Raw genomic sequence first — 20,039 nt, forward strand, 5'->3', positions numbered from 1 at the left:
GGGCCCGTCCCGCCGGCACTCACCCAGGTCTGCCGAGCCGCAGACGCTCCGAGCTGGCACGTTGTCGCTGTTTTCCCCACAGGGGCCACATCAGGTTTTGGCTGCACTTCTTGTGTCTTCACCCAGATTCGGGAAACTCACGTGGCTCTGCCCCGTGCAGCCTTAACTGCATCACACCTGCTCCAGTTCCTGAAAAGCCGTCTCACACCCTGGAGACAGCACACGCGGCGTGTCAAGTAGGAACCCCTTCAAGTCCTTTGCTCCCAGGAAATCAGGGAACTGTGGGTAGCTCAAAGATTTAAGACGGTAGCACTTCAGAGAAATGCTCTTTCTCCACCTCTCCATACTCTCATCACCCTAAGGAACTGACCCAAAGGGAGACCAAATGTGCACCCTGAACTGCAGAGCCTAGAAAGCTAAAAAATACATTTCCCAGACTCCCTTGGAGCTGGGGCTTTGTAAATGACTTAAATTCCATCATTCATTCAATTCATTCAATCATTCATTCACACAGGATTTGACCCCAGGATAAATGGGGAGCCAGGTGATGGTGCAAGGCGCCCATTCACTGGTGTAGGCCTGGCAGACGTGGGGTGTTCTGGTGCTCATGGGGTTTGGCCATCATCCCTACTTGTAGCTGTGGCTGGAGCCAGCCCTGGGACAGTGGCTTCTGACCCCCAGCTTCCCAGACAGCAGCTCTGGGGTGTCACTCAACCCTGGGCCCAGCAGAAACCCTGCCCCTACACTGTTAGCACCACTTCCCTGTGTTACCCTCCTGTTGAGAGCAGCCCAACAGGGTGGCTTCCCTGACGGAACTGGGGTGCCCCCTGGACCCGGGTTAAAATTACCAAGGGACACACGAAATAACTGTAATGACATAGCAGAAAACCTAATACCTACTCGTTCTCACTACAAACAGAACCTACCCCTTACACTCTACTGACGGAACTTCACATTCTAGAACCTCAGAATGGCAGTGGAAAGGAGCGTTCCCAAGGGCTGGCTCTGGCAACAGACTGAGTTAGGATCTTGACCCCACCCCTTGTTAGCTGGGTCCCCCTGGACAGGTTACTTGTCCTCTCTGAGCTTTAGTCCCTCCACCTGGAAAATTGAGGAAAATAATAATACCTACCTCACAGGGTTGGCTTGTTGTGAGTACAGCATGAGTTGCATTAACTCAATAATTAATAATTTAATTATTAATTTGTGTTATTATTAATGAGTATTAATGATTAATTAATAAGTATTACATGTTCATTGTGGAAAATTAAGGGAAGACAGATAAAGACGAACTTAAAAATCACTTATTTTCCCATCTTTTCAGGAACAGTGGGGACCATTGTATTAACCATTTCATTAGTCAATACTAATTAATGCTCATTAACACACACTTGCATGCACATGCACACGCATGCACACACACAACAGCAAAGGCCAGCCCTGCTCTCCTCTAAATGCCTCTGCAGCCTGGGCACCATCCCCCTGCCCAACTTTAACCTGCTTCTGGGGGTTTCACATGGGCTTCAAAACAAGATCTCATTTGTTAAATGGGTTCCACTCCAGCTAAAAAAACATCTGAAAACCACAGCGTCAGAAGGACATTTCAATGACAATGAAAAACATTCTTGATCTATGTTATGGGTTAAACTCCAGTCTCTCCTGAAAAAAACTCATATGTTCAAGATTCAACCCCCAGGACCTCAGAATGTGAAGTTATTTGGAGATAAGGTCTTTACCAAGGTCATCAGGTTACAGTCAGGTCATCTGCGTGGGCCCTAAGCCACTATGACTATATCCTCATAAAAAGGAGAAATTTGGGGATAGACGGACAGACAGATAGGGAGAATGCCATGTGAAGATGGAGGCAGAGATCGGGGTGATGCTTTCACAAGCCAAGGACCGCCAAGGACGGCCCACGAACCCCCAGAAGCCGGGAGAGAGGCGGGGAGCAGATTCTCCCTCAGAGCTGCGGACGGTTCCCCAGCTGGACGTCCAGGTTGCTCCCTGTCGTGCTTCCCTTTCTTTGTTGGGGCGGGGCTATCATCCACACGGGCAGACAGACGGCCTTCCAGGGAACTGTGGTGGGCATTTGGTGACGTCCAGACCGCAGGGCTCCAAGAAGAGAGGCCGGCTCAGCTGTTGGGATGCATACACCAAAAGCCCCTAAAAGGCTGTACCAAGGGACCCCACGAGAGTGTGTGCCAAGCGCCTGCTTTGTCTACACCAGGTGTCAGAGATTTTCTCTCTCCCTGGATCATTTTGCCATGGGTGTAGATTGGTCTTTCTACTGAGTCAGAAACAAGCCCACCTGCTGGGACAATAGCACAAACAGCGTGAAGACCCCTTTGAGGGCTTCTGTCCCCATTGTTCCTGGAGAGGTGGGGAAATAAGCGATTTTTAATCTCTCCTTTATGTGTCTTCTCCAAATTTCCCACAATGGACATGTAATGAACGTGTAAAAAGGAGTAAAACGCACCCCAGACCGCTTGGTAGAACAGTATTTCTCTCATCTGGTGGGACCCTCTGGGGTCAAGGAAGAGGTAGTTACACAAGCAATGGCAATAAAGATCGTTATGTCCCAAAGTGAAGCACAGGCACCTAGGGGAGCACATGTGTTAAGCACTTCAGTGCAGGACCCGGCGTACAGCAGGCACTCAAATAGTGTCCTTCTCCAGCTTCTACAGAAGCAGAAGCTGAGGTTTCAAGAGGGAAAAGCACTTTCCCCAGACCCCAGGGCTCAGCAATGGTTGAGCCAGGTCTGTGGGACTGGGGGTGTGGGACCCACAACCCCAGCACCCAGCACGGCCCCAGTGCCCGGCACTCCCAGCAAGCGGGGTGCACAGAATGAAGGGTGCTTCACCCCCGCTCTGTCATGCCCACGCTGATCATATCACGCGGAATGAGAAACAGCTACCGGCGTCAAAAGTGGTACCCTCAACCCTTCCCGAGGCGCTCCTTCCCACAACCAGTACTGACTACCTTTCTCACGGCCCCCACACAAAATCAGGCAGCAGCGCCTCCTCCCCAGCGCCTGGCCTAGCGAATCCCTCCCTGCCCCACTCCCGCATCCATGAGGTTCTCCTTCCTCTTAACTTGCCGGGAGCTTCCACAACCCTCACCCACAGAAGGCGGCAGAGAAACAAGGGAGCTATTTCTGCCCCAAGTGGAAAGTCCCCCCAGGACACTGATGCTGACGACGGCTCTATTGACCGTTCCACCTCAGTGACCTTGCCGACCACCAAGCATCCCTGTGGGGCACGTTGTTGCAGAAACGGCTCCAGGCTCTGGCAAGGGCATGTGACGTACCCAAGGCCGTCTAGAGAAGCACACGCTTCGCCACAGTGCTGACTGTGACTTTGGGTGAGTCACAATCTCTCTGAGCTTCAGTTTCCCATCTGTAAAACAGAGACGATCACAGCTCTCGCCTGTGAGGATTAGATGAATTAACCCGTGTGAAGCACTTTGCATGGCACCTAATGGCTGGGAGATCTGCAGAAAATGTTCAGCCTTTATTGTTCTGTTTTTATTTTCCTCTGGATGTGTTCTGACAGCTCCCTGAACAGACTTAGGGGCTTGTGGCTTCCTGTCTGAATCCTGGGCAGATCCAGAGGCAGGAGACCTCCTTTTGCCATCACCAAGGCCTCGAGGCTCAGCTGCCATAGACTCCTTCTGAGGTCATCTCTGAACTCAGGCTGATAAGAGCGACCGGGTCCCCTCTGTGGCCAGCACGTGCCACCTCACAACCAAAACAAAGACAAGTGGCAGGCCTGCTACATCCAGCCCAGGTCCCACTCATCCTCTTAGAGTCTTGCCTATGGCCCCTGGCTAATTTTTTTTAAGTTAATTTGAACACCTCCCCTAGAAGTGTGGTCCCTGGGTCAGTAGCATCACCCTCAACTGGGAGCTTGTTAGGAATTAAAATTCTTTGGCCCCAACCCAGACCTACTGAGTCAGAATCTGGGGGTGGACCCAGAAATGTGAGTTTTAACAAGCCCTCTAGATGATTCTGGAACAGTTTTTTATTTAAATGGAGAAGAAAAGACAGTCTCACAGTCTCTCTCTCTCTGGTCAGCAGGGGATAACAAAAAGCCTGTGGGGCCTGGAGCCAGGCAGCCCGCTCCCAGCCAGTTACTCCTGACGGCTCTGGCTGAGCACCTTCCCTTCTCCTCAGACTCCTCATCTGGAACATGGGCCCACAGACCCACCTCAGAACACACCGTGAGAGGAAAGGGGACATGCTGATCCAGGCCCAGCGCAGAGCCTGGCCTGGGGGCAAGGGCCCGGGAAGAGGGAGCTGCGTCAGGATGCTGACCAAGGTCTGACTTGGACAAAACACTCACCTTTCCTGCCTACGCAGCATCCTTTTATTAAAGAGTTGCACATTCAATGTAAATTAGTCTTTTAAAAGTCCCGACCTTGTCAGCCATTCTTCCAATTCAGGTAAAAATGTAACGGCACAACACAGAGTTGAAAGCTATAATATACTAAACATGCTTCACACCCAGATACGAAGCAAGCCCAGGCCTAGAAGCCCTCATGAGTGAATTCTACCAAACGTTTAAAGAAGAAGCGACACCGAACTCTTCCAAAAAGCAGAAGAGGAGGGAACACGTCCCAACTCATCCTATGAGAACAGCATTACCCTGATACCAAAGCCAGGCAGAGATACCCCAAGAAAAGAAAACTACACACTGATAGCCCTCATGCACACAGACGCAAAAATCCTCAACAAAACACTAGAAAAACAAATCCAAAAACACATAAAAAGAACTATACACCATGACCAAGTGCGAGTCATCCCAGGATGCAAAGCTGGTTTAACACGCAAAACGAATCATGTGATGTACCGTACGAATCAAGGAGCAAAATCTCACCATCATCTCAACAGATGCAGAAAAGGCACGCGACAAAATCTAACACCTTGTCATGATCAAAACACTCAACAAACTAGGACTAGAAAGGAACTTCCTCAACCCAATAAGAGGCATCTGCAGAAAACCCACGGCTGACAGCACGCTCCACAGTGAAGACCGAAAGCTTTCCCTCCAAGGCCGGGAACGAGGCAAGGACGTTCCCGCTGCACCACAGTTCAACGCGGGACTACGGCTTATCCTGGGAATGAAGCAAGAAAGAGGAATGAAAGGTATCCAGATCCAAAGGGAAGAAGTCAAACTCCATCTCTTTGCAGAGGAAATGGTTCGTCTATAAAACACTATTAAGAAATCAACCAAAAATTAAAAAAACCAGACACTATTAGATAAATGAGTTCAGCACGGCGGCAGAATACAAGACTAGTGTACAAAAATTAGTTGTATTTCTTTACACTAGCAATGAGCAAGGAGAGAACAAAGTGGAGAAAACACCCAGACATAGTCCAGAGGATCAGGTCGGGGGCGGGGGGCAGGCACGGTCTATCTCCACAGGAGCCCAGGTGACCGCAGCCTGGGGGCAGGGTGGACAACAACACCTGCCCTGAACAGTCAGCAGACACGGAAGTCTCTCCAGGGTCTGCTCCCACCTCAGCCCTCCTGACAGACAGCCATCCCGGGAGAGTCCCCCACCTCACCCGTCCTCACAGACAGGCCATCCTGGAGAGTCCTCACAGACAGGCCATCCCGGAGAGTCCCCACCTCACCCGTCCTCACAGACAGCCCATCCCGGAGAGGCCCCACCTCAGCCCTCCTGACAGACAGCCATCCCGGGAGAGTCCCCCACCTCACCCGTCCTCACAGACAGGCCATCCAGGGAGAGTAGCCTGTGCTTCCTTCCAGATCCAACACCTGGAACTGAGTCAGGGAACATGGTCAAGCTGAACTCAACCTCCAACATGGTACAAACTAACTTTCAAAAACGTATGGAACAAATAATTTGCATTAACTGTTATTCAAGCAGCCATCATCTGTTTTTAAGCATCACCCTAAGTGGAATGCCTCAAAGGACACACAAGGTGTTATCTTGAAAACAGCTCCAGACAAATTAGGTCGAGTTCGCAAGACCAGGACTGAGAAGACCAGTTCCATACTTAGCTTTGGACTTCTCATATTTATACCGACACCCAATGAGATAGGAATTATTACCATCCCCAGTTCATGGGCTAAGAAACTAGAAACTGAGGCTCAGAGTGGTTAAACGTCTTGCCCAAGGTCACACAGCTCACAGGTGGAAGAACTGGGATTCGAACACAGGAGTGATTAATGCCAAAGCCCTCATCCTGTCCACCAGACCCAGCTGCCCCTGTGCACATCAAAGCCCAATAAGCATGAAGGGAATGAACTTCAATTACTAGGTAACCCTCTCCCTGGGGCCAACTTTAATTAGAAAAGTTTAATCAATACAGACACCACTGGGTGCTGATGCCATCAAGTCAGACATCATCATCTTTGCTGGGTGAAGAATTACATCATGCTGGATGGCTCCATGATTCTCCCCTTTAACTGTCACCTCTCTGTGAAGCAGCCTCCCCTGTTTAGCAGCTGAGGACACTGACCCTCAGAGAAGGTAACCAAATGCCCCCAGGCCACACAGCCAGTACATAGTGGAGCAAGATTTGACCCTGGGCCTGGGTTCTTCCCACCATACGCTTGAGGTGATGTGAGAAAATGACATAAGGACCAACTCCTAAAACTCAGTCACTTCAGGGGCCTAACTCACAGTCTGCCTGTTTTTTAAAAAGTCCCCATCAGTTAGTAACAGGAAACATCGACTGCCTGGCCACAGAGAACATACCTGGGCCAGCACAGAAACACGGAGAACGTTTGGACAATGCTCTGGCGAATTAACAGCTAGGCAGGGCTCTGAACGATGGCCCCATCTGTTTCCCCTGTGGTCTCTGAGAGCACCCCATCATGTCACTCCTCTGACCAGACAGCTTCAGAGGGTCCCCGAGCCTCAGAGTCCAACCCAAGCTGAGTGGCCAGGCAGACAAACCTCTAACCATGGCCTCTGCTTCCTCGGAAGCCTCACTGGCAGCTCTGGAACACTCACGCCCTCCACTGGGCCCCACCGACTCCCAGTCCCACGGTGGGTGGCGGGGTTCTGCCCCAGTGCCTCCCTCGGCCCAGAGGGCCCAAGTCTGCATACTATTTTCTCCTCAGCTCACAAGTCTCCCCCCCCAGGAAGCTTCCAGAATCTGCTTCAGGGAATCCATAGCTCCTATGCTTTCCTCTGGCCTGGGCACCCTGGCCACACTGGGCTGGCACCACCAACCGATTTGTTCTCATCCAATCATTCATTCCACCCACTCATGCATTCAACAAGGCTTACTGAGCCTCTACTCTGCTGGATGCTGTTCTCAGCACTGGGAAGACAAACCAGACAGATGTGCCTGCCCGCCCAGAGCTCACCTTCTCTGAACATTCATTTCTTAGGAGCAAGGACCTGGTCTAGCCAAGTGTGTGCTCCTGGACCTGGCACAGAGCCTGGTACTGAGTAGGTGCTCAGAGAACTGTGAGTGACAGAATGGAACTCAGGCAGGATTTCCATTGCAGGACAGCTTTCTGCAACAGGCTGGGTGACATGCACACTGCTAAGTGAACTCTAGCAAATTCCAAGTTGAATGCCAGCTAGAGTGCGAGGATTTGATGGCTCTGGTGCATCTATTTCGTACCAAGGGCAGGGCAACTGCGTTTCCTGGGGAGACGTTCCATGCAGCCGATTTACCTATAGAGCGGAGTGCTGGCTCACGTCCCACAGATCTTCCCAGAGCACACGAGTGGTGCCATTTTGCATTTGTGTCTTCCTAAGCAAATGAGGACTTCAAGCCGGAGCTTCTGGACTCCAGAAACGCCTGTGAACATTACTTTTCTCCACAGCCCCTCGCAGTAAGCGGGACACCCCTGGAATCCCAACGCTTTCTGTGGGCACAGACTCCGTGAAGGGTACGTCCACCTTTTCAAGATGGCAGGAGCTAATGTCTGTCTTTCACCCAGTTCAATTCAGCAGCAGCTCCTGGATGCCAACCATGTGCTGGGAAACAGGAGCGAGAATGAGATTACAATCTGTCTTCCAGGCGTTGCAGCAAATGGCAGACTCGGTTTCTTGTTTATTTTTTCATTTGTTTACTGCTGTTCCCCACTCCTACCCACACGCAGCCATCACACACACGAGAATGTAAAGTCCAGAAGGCCTGGCCTTCATCTGTAGATTTCCCACAGCCCTCAGGCCTGGCTCACAGCAAGCTCTTTTATTTACTGAGTGCATTTCCACATACAGACATGTAAAAGGAGATGGAGGTGTTTACGGACAGGGCCTGGGGACTGCGGCAGTTGAGAGGCGGAGACATCAGAATGACACCCAGGTTTCTAGGGTGGGTAACGGGGAGACGCAGGGCGCTCTCAGATTTGCAGCGGGGTAGGGGGCATTCTGAGAGGCCACAGAGCTGGCCCAAGAACACACACCCGGAATGCAGTAGGCCCAGGGTTTGCACCCTGGCCTGATGTCACCCTGGGTCCCAAGGGTGGAGGGCTGATCAGGACTGACAGCCCGAGGCTCATGTTACGGAGCAAAAGGCTTTGCAAAGGCAGCAGGATCCAGTATCTCCCTCCTTCCTGCCTGCCCAGGAAGCTTCAAGGCTCTGGAGAGCACGTGGCATCCATCCACCATGGGCATGGGTCTCATGAGTCCCACACTTGCCCACTGGGCACAGGGCCAGTCCGCAGAGGCAAAGGCCCAACAGAACAGATTGCTTTGTCGGGTCTCTTCTTTATAAGTTATATTTTTAATGATAAAAGTAATATGCGAATCAAAAAAAATTTTGAGGGGTTCAGAAAAGAAGACAAAATTAATTTACAAGCCTACCTTCCCCACACACGGTGTCTTCGCAGCCTTTCTTCCCAGAAGGAAATGACCAGCAGTGAGTGGGCACTTCATCTAGGCCCAGCTCTCTGCAGACCACTGTGCTTGACCCTCAAGTCTTACTTTTGAAGAGTGACTCCCACACTTTACAAATGGGAAGAGAGAGCTTCAGTGACTCAAGTGACGTGGCCCAAGGCCACCCAGATAAGCAATACGAACGCGGTCTGAATGGATCACAGACTGTTGCTCAAGATGGAAGGAATGTCTGTTTCATCTCTCTCCCAAGGATTAAAAAAATAGGGCGAAAAACTGCCTAACTTAAAATTCAATATTTGCATCTGTTCACAAAGTCCAAATTATAACCAGACCCCTTCTACCTCTGGGGTCTTTTTCTCCCAACCAGGTGTGAGCTCCATGAGATCAGGACCGGGACAACACCTCGCCTCCCAAGCAGCACGGAGCAGGCCCTCGTGTGCCACCAGGCTGGTGAGGACGAGGCCAAATACTGCTGATCCAGGTTCAAAAACCCATCTCAGAGCCTCGGCAACAGTGTCCGGCTGGAGTGGAGATCCGCAGCGCAGCCCCGGCTGGCCCCTCCCAGCCAACTCCCACGTCTCCTCACAGACGCCCACTCCTCCCGCCAGGCCGCCCTCCTCACTGCCCGCCAGGGCCTCCAGCCTCCCCTCTGCACCTCTGCTCCTTCCTTCCTTTCCCCCTGCTTGCCGGGACACTGCCCGCCCTTCCCAAGTCTCTACTCGCCTGAACCCCAAATCCTCCAAGACCAATGTCAGATTCACTCATTCAACAAACATGCCAAAAAGTTTGCGGAGCGCCTGCCACATTCAAGCTCTGCGCATGGAAGGTGAATGAGACAGGCAGTGTCGCCCACCCCACTTCCCTACAGCACAGAGCACTCTACCGCATCAGAGAGAGGGGAGCAACTCCCCAGTGCGGCCCGCAGCTCGCGCCCGCTGTAGATCAGCCCAGGGGATGTCATAACTCTGTAAAGCGATGCTGTTCTTCTCCCCACCCCACCCCCGTTTAGAGAAAGGGAAACTGTGACCCAGAGGAATTAAGTGACCTGCCCAAGATCGGGGACTGAGAAGCAGCCCCACCCCTCAGAGTTCCAGCTATCCTAAACCTTTACTGCTGTGCCGTGAAGTTCAAGGGCAGTGTCTGCGGCTCTCCCACCTCTGCGTGCCCGGGGCCGCCCAGGGCCTGACACAGCAGGGACACAGCCCTGCTTGCTGAACCGAGCGGCTTCTACTCCGCTTCTGCGGCAGCGCTCCCCAAAGTGGCCTCCCAATCTTGATGAAGAGCCTGCGGAGCCGGCTGTGCCTGCAGCAGCGTCTGTCTGCCTTCCTCCCCAAAAGCCGACAGACTCCATCTGGGCCCAGAAAACTGCCCTGGTGCTGCCGGTGGGAAGCCTTTAAAACACACCTTTGAAAACACAGGTCTCTAAAATCAGCTGCCTAGACCACAGCAGGAAGAAGAGAACATGCCGACAGATCGACACCCAGGCTTCAGTTCCCATGTTTCAGCAAGACAGTCGCAACGTCTCCATACGAAGACACTCAGTTCTACAGCTGAGGCAGGGGGGCCTTCAGCGAGCTCAGGGGACACACATCTGCAAAATGGGATTCCCAGCTAACCACACCGAACTCAGTGCCATTGTGAGAAGTAAATGAGACAGTGTAAGTAAACGCAGGTAACACGTGCCAGGCACCTGGTCTATTCCCACTAAACGTCGGTTGAAGTTAGGATGATGATGGTGCTTGGTAACCACTGCAGTCCCCACCACTGTGCCAGGCACACTGCCATCCACTTCAGGGAGGGGGGGTTGGAGGGAGAGAGTGGGGGAGGGAGGGAGGCCGAGCCAATGAAGCAACCTAGAATAAACTGCCCACCCAAGAGACAGTGCCCTAAATGAGAGCAAAAAAGCCAAATTCCTTCGGATTCTGGCCATGACACGGCACTGTTGCTTTGATGGACTGTCCGAACTCACCAAGCCTTACTCCTCCTCTCTGGAGAAGGGGGCACCACCTCAGCCTGGGGGCCCTGCTCCTCGTGCCCCCAACCTGCTGAGGAGCCGCGGCTGCTCTGTGCACTACGAACCTGAGGACAGCTCCTGGCATCAGAAGCGTTTGTGTCAGCCCTCAACACCAGGCGGCGTCTAAAAGAGGAAATGTTGCATCTGATACTGATACCTGCGAGTGTCTGCTTGACTCTAACTCCTAAATTCAAACTCCAGTCCTTTGATCTGGAAACTTATGAACCTTCACTCTTGCAGTGGGAGGTCTGCAGAACCTTCTCACAGAAGTGGGCGTTCCTTAGCAATTCTAATACACCCACTCCACCCACCTGTTGTGTGAGGACAGTCTGCTCCTCTGCGACAAGCCACACTCATGCACATCCACCACTCCCATCTGCCCTGACAACCAAGCAGGCAATGCAACCACTGCCTCAAAATCGAGCCCCCAGACCTCCCCGCACCTGGCCCCAACACCTGCTCAACTCACCTCTCTGAGGGCCCCAATCTCCCCCTTTGAAAAATGACAGTCTGGGGGCTGGTCCAGTGGCATAGTGGTTAAGTTCACGCACTCCGCTTCAGCGGCCCAGGGTTGGTGGGTTCAGATCCCATTCACAGACCTAGCAGCGCTCATCAAGCCATGCTGTGGCAGCATCCCACATAAAGTAGAGGAAGACTGGCACAGATGTGAGCTCAGGAACAATCTTCCTCAGCAAAAAGAAGAAGACTGGCAACAGATGTTAGCTCAAGGCCAATCTTCCTCACAAAAAGAAAAGAAAAATGACAATTTGGACTGGACAGTGTATCCGAACCTCAGTCGTCCAGTTGCTGCTGCTGTGATTTCTGCATAAAATACATACAACATGTACTTACTCTTTTAAATCAACTTTACTGAGGTACAGTTCACTTTAAGTGTACATCTCAAAGAATTTTGGCAATTGAGATAGAGAACATTTTTGGAAACCCCAAAAAGTTCCCTCGTGTCCCTTTGCAACATACTTTAATCTGCTTAATATTTTACTCCAAAATTACTGACGTTTTAAAAACTTACATACTAACTCAGCCTTAGTCTGAGCAATAATATCCACAAAACCACAGGCTTAATGTGTTAGCTATATTTTCTCTAATACACACTAAAATAAATACTATTAAAATAAAATATGTTGGTCCACGTGCCACCTAAAATCTTGTCACGTACCAACGGGGCCGTGAATTCCCACAGGGAAATACTGAATGAAATAACCACCATATGAGGCTGTCCCAGCTCAGATAGTCTGGATTCCACGTGTTCCTCGTCACAGCGTCTAGCCTGGTGCCCTGTATGCAGCAGGTGCTTACTGAATGCTGGTTGCTGAACCAGAGTGACAATTCAAGGCCCATCTCCCCTCCATCTCCGACCACCCGAGTCCCACGGCCCTGGAGGAGGCAGCCAGCTCCTGTTCTGCAGATCTGGGAAATACTGCGTTTAGAGAGACACCCACTCTAGAGGGAGAGCAGAGAGGATGCAGAGTGAAACAGGATGTCAGGTAGACGCGGGAGAGAGGCAGCGAGTCGATGAAAGCGCAGAGAGGCTGAACGGGGAGAGCGGCGCCCAATTCTGCCTTCGTTTTAGCCCGCTCAGTTATTTTAATTACTTGGTCACTTTCACATCAAAACCTTTTGCAAGAAAAGCCCTCTAGGATGTCGCGTCTGCATTCCCAGAAGGGATTTACCACAAAGAGTGTAAAGAAAGACTGGTCGTGGGCCAAGTCTCAGTTTCCCAGCAAGTTAAATAATCGAAGGGAAGCCTTCTGTGCCCTTAGCAATTAGGCGAGGAGTCTGTCAGATGTCTATAGTCCTTTAAAAAAGAGAGAAAGAGAAAACGAACGGGGGGTGGGGCACTTCAGCCTGGAAAGAGGCTCTACTGAAAAGACAGACACCAGGAAACCCAGCAGCCTTTCAGGAGCCCTCCACTTTCAAGTGCTGGGTCCACTGCATGCAGGAAGCCTGGCCCAACTCTGCAGCCCTGGCGAGGGGAGCCCCTGTCAACACAGCCACAGCCACCTTCTCATCAAGTGACTCACTGTCCAGCCCCACCCAGCACCCCACACCCAGCTGTAATTACCGACATCACCCAACATGTGCTACCCCTTTGTCTGTGCTGGTTCATCAGCCAGGACAGCCCTTCCTCTCTCTCCACCTGGAAAACTGCTATGTGTTCCTCAAAGGCTGAGGAACCATGGCTAAACTCAACCATCACCTCCCACAAGAAGTCTCCCCTCAGAGACCCTCTCCCTCCACAGAGCAGCACACACAGCACTGGGGCGGGGGCAGGGTGTCCAATGGGGCTGCAGGCGAGTTCTAAAGGGCCTTCCTGCCAGGTCCAGCATGCAGAGGGGTTTGCAGTTCATCCTCAGGCAGTGATAAGTCAGGGAGGAGATGTGAGCGGAGAGACACATCCAGACACCGTGGTAGGAAGATATTTCTGGTGACAACGTGGGAGACAGGCTGAAACTGGATCTGTGACAACAAAGTCAATTCTCCAGCATCAAATTGTGTATGTTTGGCTGCTCGTACCCAGAGCTTCCTTCCACAGTCACTGCCATGCCCAGGCACCCTCCTCCACTTGCAATGCAATACCAGCGACCACCACGCCCCCAGCTAATACATGCACAGCCTCACCATTTATCAGCTCTGCTCTAGGCACTTCATTTAATCCTTACAATAGCCCTACAAAGCAGGTACTAGGGATGAGAAGACTCTAGCAAGGTTCAGGAACTTGCTCAAAAGTGCCCAGCTACTAAGTGGGAAAGGAATCCAGGCGGCCAGGCTCGAGGGCCGGATGTGGTGGTTGGGAGACCTACAGCAGACTCAGGTCTCACCCGTAAACCGTCAGCCCAAGTCCCACTGCCCAGTTTCCCCTGAAGAAACCACAGCAGAGTAATGCAAGTATTCAGCTATAGGGACATCCAGGGATGTGTTGCTTACAACAGGGAAAACAAGAAAGCAACCAGATATTCACTAAATAGCCAACAACCGAAGGTACTGTGAGCATTAACACTGAAGTTCTATTTCTCACAATTCCGTTTGAAGTCCTCCTGCTCAGATCTCCCAGGGTGCTCGTGAAAATGCAGATTCCTGATTCCCACCCAGACCCAATGAAAGGCAGTGTCTGGAAGTGGGGCCTGGCAATCAGAATTTCTGCACATAAATTTTCCTGCACAGGAAAGTCTGAGAACTGCTGCTAGGGATGAATTTTTACTGCCACGGAAAGAGTCAGCTCCAGGAGTAGTTTCGTTCACTGCAGGGTAGCCAATGCCTAGAACAGGGCCTGGCACATAGCGGATGCTCAAGAAATATTTGGTGACTGAGTGAACCCATCAATCAACAAAATATTCTGAATGATCTGTTCGCATGTCTGACAATCTGAGCAGTCCGTTGCTTTTGGGGAGCAGGAACTGTGAACATCTCTTCACCCCGCAGTCCCCAGCACCAAGCCAGCCCCTGCCAACAAATGAACAAGTGAACACTACCGTATTACATCAATTCTAAGACGCACATTTTTTCACTTTTTAACATTTCTGAGCTTAGAATGTGTCTTACAACCTAACCCTGTCATCTTTTAGCTGGCAGCATTATTTTTCCCTTTCTTTAGTGGTATAAAAATAATAACACATCTCTCAATCGATGACATCTTAGATTTAATAAAATACAGTAACTGAGTACATAATTCTGATTAAAAAATTAAGGTCAGATGCCGACACAGCTAACAGATTGTTGTGCATTCCCTCTCTCATCATGTGCAAAAATGAATCCAGAGCCATCTGCTCTAAGCTTTTAGCTTTGGGCCCCAGCAGGCCTGGTCACCCACACTTTGCTGCTGAGATGCAAATCCAAGATCTGAGGCAAATGACAGGCTTTCACCTGTCTTCGCCCGGGAAACTTCTGACATATCAGCTGGAGAGTTTCTCTACAGCATCTTCCTTGGAGGCCGCAGGATGCGCTGGAGGTCAGATGTAGGCCAGACCCGGTGACGTCCCAGCTCCGCCGCCCCTGGATGTTCGGCCTGGTACGTGGTGTGTCCATGACAGCTGTTGGTCCTGTTGTGACTTCTCTGCTCTCAGAGGACCAGCACCCCCTCGGCTGACACTCGACAGCCGTGCACTTTCTATAACTAGTCCCACAGCTAGTAACAGAGTCGAATGTCCTGGGCAAGTTATTCCTATCTGCAAAGGGGGTGGGGATGGGAATCTGGCCCACTACACAGGGTTGTTCTGAAAACCAAATGAGATTCTTTTGAAAATTCTCTGGAAAGCAGCAATTTCTATACAAGGTAACTAGGACATTTAGGAAGCTACAAATGTGTCGATATAGAAATCCTCACACTTTCAGATAAAACTTCAGCACATACTTTCCACCATGACACTTGCCTTTTTTGACTAAAATCCACCATAGTCCAAACCTTTTCCTAAGCCAGGGGCGTGGGCTGTCACAGCAGGTAAGGGCTGGGATCTCGGCCACCACTCAGCCACCGGCCCCCTGTGCCGCCTTGGACATACACCCAAGCTCTCGGAGCCTCCGCCTCCTCGTGTGTAAACTGGGGCTAATTGTCCGTGTTCTCACCTATGCTGTGCAGTTAGGTCCGCCTCTCTGGAAGGCACTAGGCGTGGAGCCTCGCTCGTGCTGCGCGAGCGAGTATCCCCAGTGCTGTCTTCATCTATAGCAACAGCACTGGGTTAGCTCAGCTCTCCTTCTAGGGATCATTTTATTCCCCAAAAGAACAAAAACCAGCTAAGTTCCTACAACTGCAGAGGAGTCACTTGGGCTGCATTTCCACGGCTACAGCAACAGAGAACAGTGGTACGAGGCGGGTCCCAGCTGGAGGCTGGCTCTGGCCCACTTCCCAGGTGGGACCCTGGCCAGGTTACTCCACTCCCTCTGTCTCCATCCTGACCTGGAAAGCGGGATGACAAGAACAGGCCACCTCACAGAGATGCAGTCAGGACTGTGGGCAGATAACGCTCAGAACAGAGTGCGTGCTCCACATATCCCAGCTCTAACCCATGCACGCTCCAGCTCCCCACTGTAGATCACAACCTCAAGCATGAAGCACTTGAAGGCTAAGAACCTTCCAGCATAGGGACAGCAGTGGGGTGCTGGTGTCAGCCTGCCCACCTGCCTCCATGTAGGAATCTCGGAGATGCCACAGATGAACACAGGTTCACGAAGGCTCCATCGTGGGTGAAGAAAGGTACCGGGGATTGTGGCTTCTGAAGCCCGTGCTGGATTTCCCCGGCTGTGCCCTGGCACAGGGCCTGGCTGGAGACGGTGGCCACAAATGTCTGTGGGTTAAATAAAGGTTTGGGTTTGGAGCCACAGGTGGGATACAATTAGGTGGAACAAAGAGGGAGGACACCCCAGAGGGGCTGGGGTGGAGGAGCGATCACCCTACAGGGTCTGGTGGCTCCTCTAGACAGTAGGTGTCATTCTCAGACAGGAAATCCATCTTTTGTTTGTTCGTTTGGGGTTTTTTTGTTTTTGGGGGTTTTTTTGGTGAGCAAGATTGGCCCTGAGCTAACATCTGTTGCCAATCTTCCTCTTTTTTTTCCCTTCCCTAAAGCCCCAGTACCTATCAGTATATCCTAGCTGTAAGTCCTTCTGGTTCTTCTATGTGAGATGCAGCCACAGCATGGCTTGATGAGTCGTGCTAGGTCCGCACCCAGGATCAGAACCAGGGAGACCCTGGGCCACCGAAGCGGAGTGCTCGAACTTGACCACTCAGCCACAGGGCCAGCCTCCAGAAGTCCATCTTTTAGCCTAGAAAAGACGATCTGGCTTGAAAACTTCCAGCTGGAAGTTTGTGTCTCTCTCCTTAGGGACAAAAATTGGGCTGCTCAACAGACCAATGAGACAGAAGAGAAAGTCCAAAAACAGATCCAAGGATGGACAGAGGACTTCAACACACAGAAAGCGGGAGAGGTCACAGCCGACCCACTGCCACTGTACTGGGCCAAATAAAACTAGACAGCACCTAGATCCTAACAGCAAAACAACTCCCGGGTGGATCACAAATTGACATAAAAACAAAGAATCCACAAAACAAAGAAATCTAAAGATAAATATTAAAGGAGGCTGATGTCTCAGCATCACAGAAGGCACACAAGTTAAACCTCTGCAGAGGAAACCCTCACAGGGCAAAACCCTCAGCCACAAGTGGGAAAAATATCTGTAACGTATCGCAGACCACAGGGTAATATCCTTAATGGATTAAGAGGTTTCACAAATCAAAACTGTTTTAAGTAACATGCCAAGAGAAAAATTAGTATAAATAATGAAGAAACAATTCCCCAAAGAAGAAAAGCAAATGGCCAGACACAGGCGACAAGGTGTTCGGCCTCCTGGTACCCGAGGGAACAAGGACTCTAACTCGTCACGCCAGCAAAGATTTGCAGTGTTCGCTGTGGTTGGCAAGGTTCTGGGAAATTGCTACTCACATCCACTCTCGGTAGGTACCAATTGGCACAACTTCTCTGGAGTGCCGTTTGGCAATTTCTGTGAAAATTTTAAATATGGATTGCTTTTATTCAGTAGCTTCGCTTCCGTAATCTATCCTAAGGGAACAATCAGACACGGGAAGAATACACACACGCGGGAGTGGTGAGAGCCTGGTTAAATATTTCACAGCACATCCAAACGAGGAGGCCGCGAGAAGATTTCTGTCACACGTGCTGTGTGTGAAAAGCGGGTCACAAACAGCGTGATCCCATTTCTCTGGGGAAAAACCCCACCCCGAGACACTCGCTGACATCACAGCCCTGAGGGGATAAACGAAGGAAGTATCTCCATTTAGGGGCAGGGAGGGGAAGGACACTGTGTGGACACAGGGAATTCTTAGAAAGAAAACACTCCTCCTGAGGGCAGGGGAAGGAGAAAAGACCCGAGGACACAGGGAGAGAGAAGAAATTAGGGCGGAGACAAACAGCAAGGGCACTGAGAAGGCGAAAGTCAGAATGTCTAGTCTGAAACGCTAATGGGATGTTTAGGGTCCCCAAAGTGGTTGGATAGGGCTAAATGCTAAAAAACAACTGCTTTCTTTCATATACACCAGCAATAACCAACCCTGGATAAAACTGGAAGGTGACTCCATTTATAACTGAATCAAAAGGAGCTGAGAAGGAAGAGGACAGACCATTCAGGACAGAGAAGAAAATGATATTTCTTTACCAAGGACACAGAAGAAAGCTGAACTGAGAACCAGAGAGGATCACCCTCAAGCCCACACTCCCAGATCAATACCCCCATCTTCTCCCTGGCTCTGGACCCCTTCTCACGCCCACCTTTTCCCAAAACTCCCTCCTTTGCACCGGCTGCTGAAGTGTCATCTCCCTCCGGGGGCGCCTCACCATCAGCTTTCAGACTCGGGTCATTCCCATTAAAACAAAACAGACCTCCCTCTGTCCCTGACACCTCCCGGCCGCTGCCTCACCCTGCCTCTCCACAGTCACTTGAGGCTGTCTCCACCTGTCGTCTGGACCGCCTCCTCACTTGCCTGCGATGTGGCTTCAGTCCCTGCACCTCCACGGGTCTCCACCAGCCTCCACTCACCTCCCTTGACCTCCCCTGGCCTCCCCCAGCCTCCCCTCAACTTCCCAGACCCCCACTCACCTCCCCTGGCCTGCATGTTGCCCGATTGAGCCTGCATTTTACAGAGTGACTTATTTGACCACTAAGCAGACTTGGACACCACCGACCCCAGCCTTCCTGCGCTGCTGATTATTGCCATATTTAGTCCATGACAAACAATCCTAGTTGCTCAGAGGCACTGAGTCCTTGCCATCTGCAGGCACCATGCTAGAGCATTACAGATCCATCATCTTGTTCAATCCACCCCCAAGGGGGACACCGATACCATCGTCATTTTACAAACACGGAGACCAAGGTACTAAGAGGTAAGGAACAGAAATTCTCCAGGCTGGTCCGACCCCAGCCCACGCTCATCTCACAACGTGATGCCGCTGCATGGGGCGTGGGAGGGCTTTAAGGAAACAGAAGTCATCACAGACGAGCGAAGCCGCCACCAGAGGCCGACGCAAACTTGCCAAGGTTGGGACTCCTCTGGGGCTGCTCTGTACTCTCTACAGCACCGTACACGGCTCCACTACCACTGAACGCCCTGACAAGGTCCACTTCCCTTTAAAGAGCTCCCTCTGGCTCCCTGGTAGACTGGACTTGAGGGGAGAAGTGAGCAAGCAAGGAGGCTGGTGAGGGGACTGTCATGCTGTCCAGGTCAGAGGACCCAGCCCCAGACAGTCCAGCTGGTGGTGCTCAGTCCTGGGAAGGAGACAGCGTGGGCTCCAATGAACCAGCATCACTGCCATCAAACACTGGCGAGGTCCTCCTGGTGTGCACTCCCCATCATCTCAGACCTCATGCCCTCCCACCTCGGTCACTGGTCCCAGCCACTCCTGCGGTCCCTCAGCCCACCAAGCATGCTCCCACCACAGGGCCATTGCACTTGCTACTTCCTCTCCCTGGACCATTCTTCCCCCACATGCCTGCATGGCTTCCTCCCTCACTTCTTCAGGCCTCTCCTCACCTCGCTTCACGTGGTTCTTCTAGAATTCAGCACTACCTCATATGTCACACGTTTGTGTGTGTGTGTGCTGTCTCCCCCACTGGCATATGAGCTCCACAAGGGCCGGGAGGAGGTCCATCACATTCACCATTGTACCCCCAGGCCCAGCACAGTGCCTGGCACACAGCAGGTGCTCAGAGTCATGATTAGCACCAATTGGGTCCAACTGGTTCACGTCCCATACCCCAGCAAGTGTCTGCTCTGAGCCAGGCCCTGGAGGAGCACTACAGATGTGGGTGGGTCCCTCCCCACCTCTGCGAAGATGTTAGTCCAACAGGGAATACCACCAGGGACAGAGAGGATGTCAGAGCCCTGAGAGGGGATCCCACACTCCTGTGGGGGCCCAGGGTTCAGGGAAGGTCCTGGAAAAAGTGGCCCTGAGCTGCCGAGAATCAGCGCCAGCAGGAGCCAGCCAGGTCTGGGCACAGGGGCACACGAGAGGAGGGCCTTGAATCAGCACATAGGTTTACAGCCCGGAGGAGCAGGAAAGGCCGCTCTTCAGAAGCAGCACGTGGATTCCTCCAGATTTTTCCAGCTGTTCAGTGGAAGAACCCTCATTGGCCACGGCCTACGTGCCAGGTCCCGCGGGTGCTAGGCATCCAG

The 20,039-nt window shown here is 51.7% G+C and overlaps 1 protein-coding gene across 3 annotated transcripts in view; it reads right to left on the minus strand.

Annotated features, from left to right (window-relative positions):
• Positions 1-20,039, minus strand: part of JAKMIP1 (janus kinase and microtubule interacting protein 1) — a 149,337-nt gene that overhangs the window by 95,581 nt on the left and 33,717 nt on the right. The window contains exon 1 of one of the 3 annotated variants that reach the window (XM_070506261.1): positions 24-204. The exons of the other annotated variants lie outside the window; for them this stretch is intronic. The gene's annotated coding sequence lies outside the window, so the exon portion shown is untranslated. Of the gene's footprint in view, positions 1-23; positions 205-20,039 lie in introns of those variants that run through there. 3 annotated transcript variants of the gene reach the window in all.

The sequence above is a fragment of the Equus asinus genome, chromosome 3 (assembly GCF_041296235.1).
Source record: "Equus asinus isolate D_3611 breed Donkey chromosome 3, EquAss-T2T_v2, whole genome shotgun sequence".
NCBI classification, from domain to species: Eukaryota; Metazoa; Chordata; class Mammalia; order Perissodactyla; family Equidae; genus Equus; species Equus asinus.